The 14,400-nt window shown below is 41.6% G+C and overlaps 1 long non-coding RNA gene across 5 annotated transcripts; it reads left to right on the forward strand.

Moving 5' to 3' along the window:
* The first annotated feature begins 881 nt into the window (after positions 1–881).
* Positions 882–14,125, forward strand: LOC146760721 (uncharacterized). 5 transcript variants are annotated; one of them, XR_014947144.1, is made up of 7 exons: positions 2,295–2,516; positions 3,180–3,216; positions 3,776–3,991; positions 4,858–5,328; positions 5,724–5,916; positions 13,572–13,704; positions 13,796–14,125. It is a non-coding gene; the product is annotated as an uncharacterized LOC146760721 (long non-coding RNA). The 5 variants fall into 5 exon arrangements; XR_014947142.1 differs by lacking the exons at positions 2,295–2,516; positions 5,724–5,916 and adding an exon at positions 882–975; XR_014947143.1 differs by lacking the exons at positions 2,295–2,516; positions 5,724–5,916; positions 13,572–13,704 and adding an exon at positions 882–975.
* Positions 14,126–14,400: the final 275 nt, after the last annotated feature.

Here is a 14,400-nt window from a genome sequence, read left to right on the forward strand (position 1 = left end):
CAAGGTGTGTGTGTGTTTTGGTGGTTTTTCTCCCTTGGGGGTGGGGAGGGAGGAAGGAAAAAAGCAGAATGTGACTTTGCTGTTAGCGGTTTAGATCAATTAGAAGCTGTTTGGAATGTGAAGCAATAGGAAGGTGACCTTAAGCTCGTGGAATTTTGCATCATCAGTGATGCTGGTTTATAGGCCGGTTTCAGAGATGGGCATTGGTTTTGCAAGAGGTGGTTTTTATGTTCCTTCATGAGAAGGAGCTGATTGATAAGTGCTGTTAGCAGAATTCCTCAGGCTTCCGTGCCATACAAAAACACGATTCTCTAGTTTGGCAGCTCAGTGTCTTATCCAGTGTTCTACAGCGTGTGTATCTGAGTTGTGAATTGAGAGGTGGTACACAAGTTGTACAGAATGAAGATACAGTGTTTTAATTTAAAATCCTTCCGAATGAATCCATGCAGATGCCTGCAATAAAATAAAAGCTTAAGGAGAAGGTTAAGAAGAGCGCGGCCGGACCGGCTCATCCCGCGGGCGCGGCCCGTTGCGCTGCAGCCGCCCTTCCTTTCCCTTCCTTTCCCTTCCTTCCCCGTCCCTTCCCTTCCCTTCCTTCCCTTCCCTCCCCGAGCGGCTCCTTCACGTTCCCGTGGAGGTCAACGGCGGATTCGCGCAGCCCGGCCCGCTCTCGCTCCGGATCCAATCGCTGTGCGGGCGTGTGCTCTGAGGGGACCAATCGGAAACCACAGCCTCGGAGGCGGGCGGCGAGCCTCCGTGACGGACGTGGCCGGCTACCAATCAGCATCCGAAGTGGACGGCGGATGCCTGGGAGCGGCACCCAATAGGCTGGCGGTCGCGGGGGCGGGCCCGTCGTCGCCGAGAGCCGCGATCCCCCCGCCGTGTGTCCGCGGTGAGGAGGGGAAGATGGCGGAGTGAGAGCGGTGGGCGGGGGGGCCGGGCCGGCCTCGGCCCCGCGGCCTCGGCCGCGCTCAGGTGAGTGAGGCGGGCGGACGAGGGTTCCGCCGCGGAGCCGCGCCCGGATGCCGCCCGCTGTCCCGCTCTCTTATTACCGGGCCGGCTTCGGGCACGGTCGCTCCGCCGCTTCCCGAGGCGCCGGGCTGGGGCCGCCGCGCACCCGGGCGAGTCCCGGCCCCGCGAACGGCAGCGCGGCCTGTGCGCTGCGGCGGCACTCAGGAGAGCGGGGACGGACGGGACACGGGCAGCGACCGGGCGAGGAGAGGGAGCGGGAGCGGGCCGGGCCTGCCGCCAACACCACACGGCTTCGGGGGCCGGGGGAACTCGGGAGCGGGGCCGGGCCGCGGCGGGGCAGGGACAGGGGAGCTGGGCCGGGCCGTTCCGCTGCTGTGCGGTGGCTCCGCGCCCTCCTGCCGTAGCACGGCGGGACCTGCTGCTACGGATGATCCGGCACCGTCGGAACGCGAGAGAGATCTGCGGGGCAAAGTAACTTCGTGACGAGACTGCGCCGATATGCGCTATGAACCGAGCGGCACGGGGAGCAGCCGACGGGGAGGTGGAAAGGGCCTCAGCCGTCGTTAAGCTATCGCTGAAAGCCTGTCCTTGTCTGTATATGCGAGTCAGACTCAGTCTCTAGCATGGAGTTCCTTGTGTTTCGTGCTTTATAATAGTTCTTTAAATCTAGTTTGTTACGGAGTTTGAAGTGGCTGCGTTTTCAGTGTGGATGTCAGGTAAAAGTAAGAAAAACATAACCCACCAAAGCGGCTAAATGAGAAGTTTTAGATCCTGTGTAGACACGGGGTGTCATCTTGCATGACCTGATAATAAGAAATGTGTTTGTAACCAATGGAATAGCTTGGATGAAATGTGTGATTTGGCAGCTAGTTCTAAAAGCAGCAGCTACTTCTGAGACCGTTTCCTAAGGAATGCTCTGAATGTGTTACAGCACATCGATATTCCTTGCACTGTATCATTCTCCGAGTAAGAGCAGCTTGTGAGCAATGTAACGTTAAGGCTGCTGCTGAGTACCTGCTTGGACATGTCTGTGTATGAATGGTTTGAAATATACCAAACGATTTGCATTGATCATAAAACATATGAAGATGCATTGACATCCTACCTCCCCCCCAAAAAAAATATTAATGGAAATGAAGCTTTGGCTTACAGTAGAGTAAAAGAAATATGAGTAGGCAATAGGTCAAAAATAGTAGTTTCAAAATGCTTAATAGGAAAGTATATATATGATGCTGAGTATTCACAAGTATTTCTTGTTCTAGATTATATGTTCCGAAGTAATGTATGAAACAAGAAAAATAACTTTTTCCCTGCATTTCCAGAAGATTTTAATTATGGAGTTGCTGCTGCCACTGTCAGTTTCAGTGCCTGCTAATTTTAAATAGCCTTGGATTATATCTGGTTGCATTAGCAAGTTCTTTTGATGCTGTTGTGAACCTTCTCCCACATCATCTATGGAAATCAGATAGAAAGTATATCGAGAAGACTGGTTGAAAACTGGGGCATCCAAAATCAGTGAATTTAAAAGAAATAATCAGTATCGGGTGAGACATTTTTTAGCATGAGTTACTTTATGTCACCTGCTGCCTTTTTGTATAAAGACTTTCTTAAGTTGTAGGTTTAGAATGGGTGAAGGAAATGCCAACTTCTCAAAGACTGATCTTGGAAAATGTGGTGGCTCAGCATCCTTGAGAAAAGGTGTTGTGATTCCTCGATGTGGTATTTCAAGATATGTACAATCGATTAATTTCAGCGTTGATGTATACTTAATTCTCCAGATATGAGTTGAATATGGACTGTAGGCTGTTAATCAGTAAAAACAGATTCCAGGGGGAAAGGCAATTTAGTCCTTTGTATACTACAGGGAAGGAATGATACACACAGTCAGGAAGCAGAATGGTTTTTGAACCAAAGCTTTTCAGGCTTGTTTTGGGCATATGCTTCCCACTGCATCCTGTTAAAGTTACCCATCCTGAGTCTTCCATACTTAGCCCTGACTAACTTAACTGTCCTTTCTCTTACACTGGAAGGAGACAGTAGCTGCGATCATCTGGAAAGTAACATCGTGTTTGATGTAGGATGTCTGCAAATGTTAACTAGGTCCTTGAAGATGTAGATGATCTTCTGTTTTCTGCAAATAATAATCTGTTATGTGAAGGGCTTGCTAGATGCAATTTCATTTAATTTTTTCATCTCTTTTTCTCTAGATTCTCTGAAGAGAATGTTGAGCACTGTAAAATAGCGGTGAGTGAATCAAACAGATTTGTTGTTCCTTTTCTTCTTAATCTTCCTTCCCGTTTTCCCCTCCTTTCTTTTTTTCCCCAACTGAATACAGCATTTACTGGGATTTTAAGAAAAACTTAGGATTGTGTCAGAGAACTGGAATTTTTTCTCAGTGTCAGTTTCAACTTCGGCTTTGCTTGGAATAAGCCTTGATTTAACTATGTATACGCTAACACAAATAAATGCTTTAAAAGTTAGTAAGTACCTGACCCATGTTGTCATTTTGCTTTGCTAAGAGACATCATTATCATGTGTCACTGCGTTATCTTAGAGTAGTTATCTTAAAGGTACATTTGTTAAACAGAAGGATTGGATAATGTAACCAAATGGCAACTATCAAGTAAAAGAAAATTCAAAACGTCTGCGTATGACAATCAACTTCTAGAATTCTGATTGATTGATTTATTTTTCCCTGTAAATGAAATAGACGTGTTCTGGTAGTTAAGATAGGTAAGAGACTGTTAGATTCCATTCTCAGCTTTGCCACAAGTCTTTGGCATGTTTTTTTGCATTTCTGCAGGTCTGTTTTTCCTCACCTTCGTGATAAGAATAAGACCTTCCCATCAGATGTGGGCATGAAGACTCAAGGTCATGATCCGCTAAAATATTTGTGTGCCTCGTAACGAAGGTGATGGTGATGTGCTGTACTGCCATTTTCACAGTCTACTCACGACTTCTAACACAGGAGTTGAAAATTTTAACCTGGAGATTGTTTCTGAACAACTAAAGGATGAAGGTAATTAGAGTAACATGAGAAAAACATGCAAGGACAGACCAGGGGAAAGGGAGGGATGGGAGAAGTTAGAAAACGTGATGTATCTTCATGCTCTTATATCCAAGAAAGAAGGTAAAGAGAAAAAACTCTTCCTTTTTCACATCTCTCATTGTTGTACAGGAGAATGCAGGGTTGTACTCATGTTACCTTCTAATCCAGGCTGGCGTCAACGTTAAAGCAAAAAACCCATGTTTTAACAGCTTCTGTGTCTGGGTGATTCTGGGAGTGTCACTGCTGAAAGACCAGGAGATCAGTGACAAGATGGCAGTTGTTGAACTATGTCTACACTGTGAACAAGTGTGGAGAAAAAAAAACACTTAATCTGTGTAATTTTACAGCTGTCATAAGTGCTTTTTTTCCCCCAGTACATCACCGACAGTTTTGTTATTAATTAGGTAACAATTTAGAGTGTCTCTTTGAATTGTGACCTGCTATAGCAGAATTTATTCTCTCTGCATTCTGACACTATCTCAACATTGTCATAACATATGTCAGAGCCACAGTTGAGAAGTTCCATGGCTTATTAACACCAGTGTGTTTTTGGATGCGCTGCTTCTGAGTGAGTTTATAGTTCAGTATTTCTATAGTATATCACTGTCCAGTTTATGGACATCTGAATGAGGTATAAAATCTTATAGAACAAGGGATTATTGCCATCTGAAGCCAACTAATTTTATACATTAGAAGTTTTTGGTTTTAAGTAATGAGCTGGTGAGTACATCAATGTGAACTACATTTTATGCTGTTTCCTAAACTGCTTCTCTTCATTTTGGAATTCTGGATCCTCTCCTGACATTTGAGATGATTGTCCTTTTGCTTGCTCGTAGGCTGTTTCTGTTCTAGTGAGCAAAACCCTGTCCTTCACTTCCATGGAGCTGAACGAACAAAGATCTCTTCCCTTCTTATGTCAGCCATCTCACCCAACATTTGACTCGAGATTACTTCTCCTACAGAAGGACTCTACTGTTTCATCAGAACTCATAAGCAAAGTAACAGAAGTCAGCATTAGTTTCCTTGGAGAAGTGTCTTCAGTGCCAGCTCTTCATCCAGCTTTCTGCACTCTGTTTTAAAATGAGGAAAAACTTTGCAATCAGATGAAGCTGGTAGCTGGCTGGTGTTCTTCACTGGTATCTTCCTTGTTTTCAGAAGGTTAAGTTCTTCACTGTGTCATATTGGAATTCCTGCATGCATTGCCATGTCAACCTTGACATGTGTGCAGCAGGAAACCAGGACATGCTTTCTGCTCTGCTATGAGGAAGAAACTTGCCAAGCAACTGGAGAAGTCCCACACATAACAGGTATTTTGTAGTTCGGAATCCTGGCTTGACTCTGTAGATAAATATCTTGATGTTAACTCAACAAAGCAGCTAATGCACAGGAACAAATGCAGAATCACCTTGTCTGTAGTGCGTAACAGCATCATCCCAGTCTGTGATCAAAATGTATATTTGCATGTGTAAAACCACATAGGTTCTGGCTATGAAGAACTTTGATCAGAAGGAAAAATTACTCTGCACCACTTCATTTTTAGCAAAGAAAAATGAAGCTTTAAAGACCTCTAAGGTTACAAGATAATGATTAAGTTCACATTAATCATTCCCTCCTTTGAGCTTAAAATGGATCCTTAGCAGCAAAAAGAACAAAACCATCCTACAGTTGAAAAGATGTGACAGAACTTCTTTCTTTATTAAAGAAATTAACTTCTGGTGAGATGGAAGAGACCTGAGGTATAAAGCTGCAGCTTGTCCCCTGGGCTTCCATGACACAGATTCAGCTTTTTCATATTGCCGATGGAATCAGATTTTTAGGTTTTTTTGTGACTGAGAACTGAGACGACTTGTGTGTTTCCATCATCCAGGCCCGGAATGAGCTCGGCCATGTAAGAGGTATGAGTTGAGAGATAGCAGAAATGCGTAGAGTGGACCTTTTCCTGGTTCTTCTTATTCCTTCCCAAATTATGGCGCTATCTGTTGTTCTTATGTTTACACAGGGTTCTCTGTCTCCATTGTTTGTGATTATATAAGATATTTTCAGTCATTTTGAGGTGGGATCTTATACTGTTCACATGCTCCTTGCTATGATATTGTATGTGGCAAGTAAGATTTCTTGGCAAAAAATAATCTCCATTTCAAGTCTGGATCTCTTAGTGCACCTTAATCCAAACTTGCAATTTACAAAGTATGATTTAGCTTGAAATATTTTTAAATCTGGATCCAATAAGGGATATAGGCTCTCGTACTATGTTTTGGGGAATAGTAGCGTGGCTGGGTGGTGGGGTGTTTTGTTTTGTCTTTCGTTTCAGAAAACTACTGGAGAGAGCCAGACAGCCTGAAAAAACAGCTGGGAAAGCCAGCAATTGAAATCTTTCTTAAATCTTACTGCTAGATTGCAAGGGCAAAACTCTGAAACTTAAAATGAGGTAAAATTTTAATGGCACCAAGTTTTCATAGCAGAGAAAGGACAGATGTTGCTACTGACCCTGCTCCTTGGAGTAAAGTTAGATCTGTGTTTAGACTTGCATTGTAACAGTAAGATTTAGTGAAAGCCCTCCCCAGTTTATGGGTCCGATCTTTACGTCCTGGAAACATGTAAGCTAAGCAGGGTGGTTGAGACTCTGCATATCAAAATTATGCCCACTGTAACAAGTGTTGAAATTAATTATATGCAACATTGTGATGAACTGTGTTCCTTTTATTATTTTAGATGAGTTACTTTAATCCTTTTGAGGCAACCACCAACTTGGCCTGATTTATTTTAAGAATATGGGATTTCTTTGCTGAATATCTGAATTTTCTGGTACTAGATGCATCTAGAAAAGCATGTTCTTCATTTAGAACCTCCTTATGTTGGAACCAATAGGAAGCATCTACCACAGTAGATGTCTGTAGAAGCAGGATCCATCTCTAACTGATGGAAAATACTGTTTATATCTTAGGATTATGTGTTGGAAGGTGTCTGGTGTTAGAATCATCTGATCCTGAATCTTGGTATTTCCTTTACTTCCTCCTGCTCGTTCTTGTCCTTCTGACATTAGAGCTAGCAGTAGATTCTTGCATAGCTTGATAATAAAATACTCGGGGGACAGGAATGTATTTTTTTTCTCCAATGGGTATGAACAACAATTCAAAGATGTTTCCGACTAGAGACTAGAGGCTTTCAGCCCTTTGGTTTCCAATTCTGTAAGAATAACCCTCAACATTTTGTAACCCTGCGTTGTAGCAAAAAGAATTAGAACTGACTTCTAACCCTGGCAACAGAACAATGTTAGTTTTCAAGTTGTAGCTTAGAACATAGTGTTTTTTGTGGGGCTAACAATCTGTGGCTTTTACAGAAGTCATACTCCAATAATGCATGCCCAGAAGGCCCCACTGCCATACCTTTCCAGCGGCTTCTTATAAAACTGCTGTTAGGAAATGCTGCCTCAGCCTACTTACTTTTTCTTGCTCCATTTTTTCTCTGTGTTGGTTGGAAATCTTCCTGTGTGAAAGATTACAGAAACAAGGGGCATGTGCAATAGATCATATATATATACATATATATATTTTAATACTTGTGGACAAAACGATGTTACAAGTTGTTTGAAAACAACAAAATCACCAATGTCTTCCATTTTGAGATGTGTATAGTTCCATAAGCATTAGTGCTTTGTAGCAAACAGTAGTGCCATGTTAGGATCAGTGCATGAGCCTAGTAGTATTTTTACAATTTCAGAGTGACAAATTTATTAATAAACCGTGATAATAATGTAATTAACAATAGAAAGGATACAATAGAAATGTCACAAACATGGTCTAAGTATGCAGTATCCTCCCTTTGACAATGATCATGCTATCGTTAGAAATGGAACGGGCTTCATAGGATCATCATTACCATTTTGTTTTCAGTGTATCTTTGTAAACTAGTGTACATAAGCATCCAGAATTCTTCTCTCTGTCGCAGGTTATTCTTTTCCTTTTAGTCTTTGTTGAAGGTGTTTTCTTCTATGAGCAGCATTTTCGGTTTTATTGTTACCCATCACATGATATTAGCAGAATTATGCATACGCTCAAGAGTTAGTGTGCATTTTGTGCACCTCTCTGCTACCTTAATATTATTTACAAAATCTGTTAAGTTAAAAACGTACGTATATTTCAAATCAGATTATGTAATTACAATAACCAGTTAAACATTACTCTCATTTATTTAGTTACTGGTTGCAAAGTGCTCTCTGCCAATTTTACGTACGAGACTTAATTCTTTCAATAATGGATAGTTTTTGATTATATTTTTTTTCCTGAAGTCCTATTGACTCTTTAACACCTTTGGTGGATCCTGCATTTACACACATCTTAATAAGAGAGAATGTAATAAGGTTAAGGGCTGTTGAGGAACAACACTGCAGCCTGTATCTGTTCAGCAGGCAATATCTAGCGTATGGATCGTAGATTCTCCACCTCTGTACTATTGAGGATTCAGTATCTTGTATTTTGGGTAACTTCCAGCATTGCTTTCCAGCTCTAATCTTGATTTTAATAACCTATGTCACTCCTGCTTTTTTCAGAAGGAAAACTTAGACCAGGGGAAGTTGAAATGAGTTAGCACTCAGTGGGCAGCTTGGGCTGGTCAAATAAGAGAGTGGTATGATTCCTGAGGTGCGTAGTGCTCTGTGGATGGCATCCTCTGATTTCCTAGGAAAAATCTCTCTTTATTTGGTGCCAGTGTTGCTCTTCACACATTTCCCCCTTTATAAGAACAAAATTCTCTTGTTGGTTTAGAGAGGATACTGCATCTTATTTTTCCTGAGACCTGCCTGTAAATGGCCATTAGGAGGAGGGGTGGAATGGGTGGCTCGGTTTTGTAATTTTAATAGGGTATATCTCTAAAGTAATTAATCAAGTAGCATGTTCTTTGGTGCAAAACCAGTAATCCTTGCAGAGTTAGTGTAGATAACAGCGTCCCCCCCGCCTCTCTGCATCTAATGCATTGCCAAGAAAACTGAGTGGGGGGCCATTTACAGCAGAGCTCTGGGGGACTTGTGCTCATTTAGGTTCAGTTCTGAACAGAAGTAGCTGTACCATACTAAAGTAGTTTAGTGCTCGGGAGAATCGATTTGAAAAATACCTCTGAAACTGGAATGCAAAATAGCACAGTATGTAGGGGGAAGAATCCCTGATGCAAACAAAGCCATAAGATGATTTAATAAGAAAATAGAACTTTAGTAGCAATAACTGTTTTGCATGTGATAGTAAATAACTTGCGTTAGCAAGGCTGTACAGTAGAGTAGGTGGGTAATAACCAAATAAGTTTGTGGCGCTCTGTGCTGCAGGGAGTTGGGTGAAAGTCTCTTTTCCTAAGATGGGTGAATTCCTCTTAGTGTTCCTCTCATCGGAGGGAATTTGGCACTTGAATACTTAATTAACCTTATGCTACTGTTGAGCTGTATCACGTATCTGAAGCACTGTCAGTGGGTGCTGGGGACGGGCAGGCAGTTCTTTCTGAAATATCCCTTCAGGTAGCTGAAGTTTCCCCATTTCTTTTTCATAGTCTAGTGCTTGCTCTGCCCCTCTGAAGGGAAATTAGATCCTTGAAATATTGGACCGTGGAAAGAAACTATTTCTGAAATTACAACTTTACTGTAGGTACTTCTTTGTTTAAAAAGACAAATCTTGATATGGATGAATGACCAGTCTTAAAAAGTAAAATAAAATGGAGAGTATTCGTACAACCCAAAGGAGATTTTTAGGATTCTAAAAATGGTACTTTAAAGCAAAAATAATTTTAGACTCGCTAAACATTCTGTTTCAGACCATTGATTTCTGTTAGTGCTTGAAGTCTTGCCGAGGCAAGCACTGTGAAGCCTCTGGTTACAGAAAGGGATATTGATCTACAGCTGTAGCCTCTGCACCCAGCAAAGCATTTGCTGTCAAAGGGTTACATAAAAGAGCCGCAGGAGTTCAAAAGCATCCATAGCTGACTCTGATTTCAGTGTAGATACAGAAGTCTGTGGAGACTACGTGGTCCACAGATGGCACTGTATTCTGAACAGAATTATTGCGTCAGAAGCTTAGATCTATCTGGCTAGATTTCTTCTAGAAAGCTGAAGTAATTTGGAATGCAATTTCCAGCTGAAGGGAGGCTTTGAATGTTTTGAGGTGAGATAGGGTGAAGCCTTTTGGCTCTTCATAAGTTGACAGAGGGATTATTAAGGGCTGTGAGTGTTTTTCACGGTATGAAGTAACTGAGATAAGCATAAATTGGTTCATATGTAATGTGTATGAAAAGCTAACTGATCTGGGAAGTTACAATCAGCTTAAATTCCAGCTATTGAATTATTGATAAAATTGGAAGCTTTGTGATCCAGCTACATTAAATAAATTACACATTTCTTGTGATTGGCAAATACATTTACGTGATAATAAATTAATAATGAAAACATGGTCATGTTTGGACTTCAGAAACATGAACTTTGTGACAGAACAGAAATTTTCAGGGTCTCGTTAATTGAGAGAAGGGGAGGAAATCAAGACTTGTATCTAGGCAAGCTATCTGCATGTTCTTCTCAGTTCAGACTTCAGTATATAATATCCCAGAAATCAGTCTTCACAGCCACAAAGGAAATGCCTTTGTTTTTCAGTTGTTGTGTTATGGCATGATATTTGTTCCAAACTAAACTCCTGAGTTTTACTGCTTCTAAAACTATATAGCAGTGTTGTACGCTACAGCATTGTGGCATTTCAAGTGTGGTGACCACCACTGACATCATTACTGAGACCAGCCGTTCAGCAGTAGTAACCCCAGAGGTGACGTGTAAATACCATTGCGTACCCAGTGGTGCTGCTGCAGTAGGTCTAGGCAGTACGTGTGGTGGAAGATGCAACTTGACAAATTGCAGCTGCTGCACCTGAGCGTCATGTGGGACAAAAATAACAGGCTTGCAAAGGCTACTTGATGGATAACCAGTCTTAGAAATTCTGACTGCTTCTCTAGTAAGGAGTCTGGTCTTCCTTCAGAGGTTAATCCAGCTTGCTGTTCAGGTACAGAGCTGCATAATGGCAGTTCAGGTTAGATTCCATTGCTTTTCTTTTACTGAACAATCCAGCATGTTGCCCCTATAGCACTTTGATTGGCACACAAAAGCCAGCAGTCAAACCAGGGTGTCTCGTTTAACAGTGCAGAACACTACCGTAATTTGTTCCCTTTCATTCTGCTCTGCACTTTCTCCTGAGTTTCGAGAAAGTGTGGGTGTACTTGATATAAGCAAGGAGTGTGTTTCTGTCTCTGACACTACGTACCAGGTTGTAATGTAGGCAGATTTCCCACGGCTTCACAACATCTGAGGTTAAAGATAAAAGGTAACTTACTGTTCAGTGTGTCCCGTGTAAGTCTCGTCTGCTTCTCTCCTCTTCCCCTCCAAATGAGCACGTTTGCAGGTCAAATCAAAGGCGTCTGGTTTGTGATGCCTCAGGCACGAAGAACTGTGTGGAGAAACTGAAGGAAAATGGCACAGGCCCACAAACCAAATCTTAGAGCTAGTATTCTAATTATGCATGATTCACAATGTCTAGTGTAATGTAGTTATTACCAGTAAATTGAGATATGCATTTATACATAACGAAGCAATAGGAAATTATATACCAATAGCTTGAACTTCCTGCTTTGATTCTCAAATTTTGGGATTGTTTTGTTTTTGTTTTTAGAGAATGTGCTGCCTCCGTAGAGAAGGGGGCAGAATGTATAGATAGGGTCAGAAGCATGGCACCAAAACTGTAAATCAGGAACCAGGATCAGCGGAACTCGCCTTCGTAACCTCTTGTCTGGTTCATATTAGTGCCCTGAGCATGTAAAAAGCAGGGCATGAACTAAGCATGTTTAGGGGCGAGATGAGGTTTCTCACCTGCTGCAGCTGTAGCAAAGAAAAGGGTGCAGAGTTTCTTACTTATGGTGCAGGGGGGAGCAACCGGTGGAAAAAGAGGAAAAAAAACAGTAGCAGAAACAACAGACTCAAAATGAGTGTAGTAGTTGCCAGACGGTAGGTAATAAGCTTGTCTGTGGTGAGAGAAATTATTTGGAGAAGACTGAAATTAATAAGCACAGTACATATATTTCAGGTGTTGAATAGCTTTTTAATAGACAGTATTTTCAGGTAACTCTCTAGCCACATAGGCAGCTGTACTGAAGCATACTGGTACCAGCCAGCAATAATGGCATCTGCAGGAACGAACCTGAAAATACTGGTAATCTTGTATATTTTTTAAGTTCTTTGAAAAGGAGATTTTTAAAAACAGAAAATGAGATTTGATCACTGAAGGTCTTTATCTTCTGCAACAAGGGTTGCAATATAATCTTTTTTTCCTTTATTTCACTTATTAAATAAAAGGGAACTTGGGTGCCATCTTTCCGTCACCTTTTATTCTGCTTTCTGTAATATCTCCCAAGTCCTTCAGTGAGTAACGCTGGCAGTTTGAAAATAACATAGGATGTGGCACAGCCGCTGTCACCAACACTTTTCCTGTTTTCAAGTATACTGGCGTGTTACCGCAGAATTCCATACTTCTTGCTTAGCTTCATTTTGCAGGTGGGCTTAACTTGTGCAGGAAACTTCTCCATGTCCAGAGGCTCGGTCCTCTTTCTTAAGCAGAAAGAGGTGGCGTCTCGGAGGAAGGAATTGTGTCAAGTTAACTCCTGTTCGTACTGTGTAGCCAACCGTCCATAAAGCTCCTTGATTTGGGTTTAGAATAGGGCCTTGTTTTTCTCACGAATGCTTTCTAGATATACAAGAATTGCCAAATAAATATAGGAATATTATAAGAGAAGATTTAATTATTTTACTGTACCGAAGTTAGATTAAATGAAATCCTTTGAGCCAGCTTCTTCAAGAAAAACTCGATTTGGTAAAACAAGTTGAGCCCAGCAGTTAACTGTGGCCACCTAATGCTGAGTTGGGTATTTTTTTAGAACATTTCACGTGGTTTTAAACTGTTATGTATGTTTTCTCTTGTGTGATGAATAAGCACTTGAATCCATTCTTCATGCTTGTCCTCTCCAATATAAAACCTGGGGAGTGAGCTCCTTTAGGACTTCAGTGAAGATACCTTCCTTTTGAGAAGTGAAATCTAACAGCAAAGGAGAAGTAGTAATTATAGATTGTTTAAGAATAGCTTAGTAGTTAGAAACCAGGTTAGAGAAGACTTCTTATGCTGAACTCCTGGTGGCATTACTCACGGGGGATAGTGGAGAGAATTACCGGTATCGCTAGGATCTATGTACTCGCATTGCACGTGTTTTACATGGTAACAGTAAAAGAATGTTTCCCTGCAAATTCTGATGTTTTTTTCCAAAAGGCAGCTTGCTTTTATATCTATGCATCTTTGAGGATTTCGAGATAAGATTTTATTCTTTTGACGCTGTAAAGAGGAACTGTTTAAAAATGAACTTGGAAACTCTGCACCTGTATACAAATTTTTTTAGCAATAAAGCAGCACAGGCTGAGAATGCACTAAGACTTGATGTGTCGTTTGTTCAAAAGACTGATTAACCAAGTTGCAATACACCGCTTCTCCAGGCAGGTGCTTCTTTTGGGAAGTTCTGTAATGCAGCAGTGAAGACACCACCTCCTGAGGACTGTGTTGAAGAAGCCACAGTTACCAACACTGCTGTGAACCTTCCGAAACTTCTTAGAGATTGCTAACTCTTAGGTTAGCTTATAAAACACCAATTGTATGATTGTTGCTTCACTAACCCGCTTCACCTCTATTTCTTTCATTTTCTGTTTGCTTTTCTCTTTAGGTTCCAGAGAAGACAACAGCCAGTAGCTCATTTAAGACTAAAACTAGCTGTGGCCTGACCGTGAGACTTGCTTTTGAAGGAGGTGTTTGTTTAAAGAGAGAATCCATCAATCCTGAGCCAGACTGGCCCTGGCTACACATCTCTCGAGATATCTAGCTAGAGGACATTTGGTTCCACATGAGGAAACTGAATATTCCTTCATTAACTGTAGATTCCAGCAGAATTTGAGCCTGGGTCAGGGTGAAATTGAAAGCTGAAAAGTTCAAACATGACTTAAACTGGAGCCTTTGGTTTAAATTGCTGTCTTAGGAAATATTTGTTGCAGACTGCTGACAATACAGTTGCGTTTTATTTGTTTAAATTAAGGTGGTTTGCTTCTTAAAACAGGTTTTACTTAGAAAACTGTACTGCTGTGAGTGCCAGCAGGTCTGTTGGGCAGTAGTCAGTGCCATCATTTGATGAGCAGACACAAAGGACCACACAGTGACTCAGTAGAGCTGAAGTCTTCCCTGTTGAAGAGATAAGCCAAATGCAGTTTAAAAGTGAGCTTACAACACATGTGATACTACTCAAGGTCTGTATAATGCATATTTGTGAATTTCATC

Source organism: Coturnix japonica, chromosome 5 (assembly GCF_054131305.1).
Source record: "Coturnix japonica strain WE chromosome 5, WE-NBRP24, whole genome shotgun sequence".
Classification (NCBI taxonomy): domain Eukaryota; kingdom Metazoa; phylum Chordata; class Aves; order Galliformes; family Phasianidae; genus Coturnix; species Coturnix japonica.